Source organism: Penaeus vannamei, chromosome 39 (assembly GCF_042767895.1).
Source record: "Penaeus vannamei isolate JL-2024 chromosome 39, ASM4276789v1, whole genome shotgun sequence".
Lineage (NCBI taxonomy): Eukaryota > Metazoa > Arthropoda > Malacostraca > Decapoda > Penaeidae > Penaeus > Penaeus vannamei.
In genome coordinates this window covers 2,392,465-2,394,964 of record NC_091587.1, presented here as the reverse complement: position 1 = coordinate 2,394,964, position 2,500 = coordinate 2,392,465, and the positions used below count along the sequence as shown (strand labels likewise).

Here is a 2,500-nt window from a genome sequence, read left to right as displayed (position 1 = left end):
GTTCTCCTCCCTTTTTCTCTCGCTCCCTGTCTTTTCTCGAGGGATTTGAGGGCCCTGTGTTAAGTTCATGGTAAATCTAGTCGCTTTTGTGATGCGTGAGTTGAAGCCGGGAAGAATTATCGACTTATGAGAGGTAAGTGAGGAGGAACTCGGGGATTTTTCCTTTTAACTCCCTGGATCAGAACCGAACAGCTGATCGGGGTTTATTTCGTTTCACATGACCGTAAAGTCGAGAAAGTTTAGTATTTCGTGTTATTTTTTAGGAATTATGAATGGTAATTGTGTGTTTATGGATGTTTTAGGTGTGCACAGTGTAGTTCATGAAATCGATGTTCAAAATATGTCCTTGTCATTATCGCTGATGTCATTTCCACTTGATTATTTTGGCATGACATTACATCTGTTATATTCATGGTTACGTATATATATGTATGAATTGTATATGAAAGGAGCAAATAGATTGACATCATTCATGAATCCATAATTAATAAGGATATTTCAGTTTTCCAGAGGGGTCTGTTGGCCTTTGGCTTAGGGACATGTGTAGCGCTAGAAGTGCAAGGTAGATAGAGTTGCTGCGGTTGGTTTGTCAAGTATTGTCTTCTGCAGGTGTGTAGGTGGCACCTGCAGTGGTTTTCAGTGGTATGTCTTGTACTTTTATTGGCTGTTCTATCCTCTTCAAATGTGATCTGTTGCGGGAGGTCTGGAGTTTTGAAGGTCATGACGAGAGTGGGGCATTGTCAGGTGATTACCACAACCTATAAGCTTTGCATTCGGGCAGGGGCAAACAAACCACTATCACTCATGTTCTGGCAAGATAGGAGCTGGATTCGTTCCTTCTTTGACACTAGGGAGGGTCTGTTTCAAGCTGAGATTCCATCCATCAGCTCAGACTGGGGCCAAACTCCACTGAGGGATCTTCCCCTCTTTGACTAGGCTAAGGTTAGTGATATTGGGAATGAGAGGAGCGAAACAAAGTTTGATTTGCCCAAATCCTGGTAATTTTTTCTGAATGTTGATCTGTAGTCTATACTTGACTTAGAAGTGAGTACGGGTATGGTAGAAAAGCCTGATTGGTGTCCGGCGCATGCATGGTGAAACAAACAAGATGGTGGTATCTAGAAATGAAAAGATTATACTGTTCTCAATTAGGTTAGGTTAGGTTCATATTTATTACCTGGAAATGTTGTTTATACGCGAATACCCCTAACCGTGAGAAATCGGATACAGCTGCTGTATATGTAACCTCGGCCTTGTTAAATCTTATTAATTTATACCCATCTAAAACTTGGTTCACATTTACATAGTGACAGCACTATAAGGAAAATCTAAAAAGAAAAACTATACTCATTTATACACAAAAGAATTAGGGCAAGTGAAGAATATTAGGATTAAAGAAAATGTTGGGACAAAGACAGTACGGAGACAAGTTCAATGGGATAATGAGTGGCGGGTCCAGAGGCTGAGCCACAGTACTGAAATGCAGTAATTGGGTGGGGTCTAGGGAGGGTGGGGATCCAGTATGCAGTGATATGACTAATGGAAGATGAGTTTTATCAAAATATATGGCTTTTGCCAAAGTACTGACAGGCATGGAATTGCACTCCTTAGTGTTAGACTTGCGGGTGTCGTTTTGATATATACTTTTGAATCAGGTGTGGTGCTGTTTTATTCTTAAATAACAAAAATGATACTGATTGATTTCCTAATGTGGGCATCAAATGCCAACTCGATGTTACGCCCCTAGTCTAATCTTATCTTACCAAATGCAAATCTGATTTAATCCTGATTTAAATGTATCCAAATTTATCTTCATCTAATCTAACCCTGCCAAGCATGTGTTATTTATGAATGACTGTTATTTCCTGTGTGCCTTAGTGTAGCCTATATTATCAGATTTTATACGTCTCTTTAAAAATCAGGTTTTATTTTACAATCCCAAAATTAAAAACTATATGTAATCGTGACAAATAATGGTGTTACTATTAGAGAAAGATGAGCACCCACTATAGGTTCGATACCACAAGGTATATCAGTCTGAGGCACCATCTTTCACTGAGCCCACTTCAGTCATTGATTATCACACCATCCACATGAAAAGGTTTAATTCAAAAGAAATGACTAATCAAGGCCTTGAGTTTTTGTTTAAAAAGTATATGAAACTTGATCGTCTTCCTTTTTGTGATTTGGCATATGTCAGTTTTCTTTGTTTTTGTTACAAAATGAGTGCTCTGTAGTTCTTGCGTGCATGGTCATTTAAAGCTGGTAATGGTCACTTAAAAAATCCTGGGTCAGCAAAAACACTGCTTAAAACGATCATGTTGATTCATATGCAAGAGTTGCAAAGCACTACTCGCTCTTCTTCTTTCTTTTAGCTGTGTCAAATTTCCAGATGTATAAAATCCTCAAGAAAGTTTCCTGTTTATTTTCGTACATTACCACTTCTGTTTGTTCTTTGGCAGTATCTATTTAGCCTTTTTATCTGTTGATTGGATAGTTA

At 38.5% G+C, this 2,500-nt stretch overlaps 1 protein-coding gene across 5 annotated transcripts in view; it reads left to right on the top strand.

Moving 5' to 3' along the window:
- SPoCk (secretory pathway calcium atpase) overlaps nucleotides 1-2,500 on the top strand; it is a 37,323-nt gene that overhangs the window by 375 nt on the left and 34,448 nt on the right. For 4 of the 5 annotated variants that reach the window (XM_027362919.2, XM_027362914.2, XM_070116686.1 and 1 more), the window contains exon 1: nucleotides 1-133. This exon is cut by the window's left edge. The exons of the other annotated variant lie outside the window; for it this stretch is intronic. The gene's annotated coding sequence lies outside the window, so the exon portion shown is untranslated. The remainder of the gene's footprint in view (nucleotides 134-2,500) is intronic. 5 annotated transcript variants of the gene reach the window in all.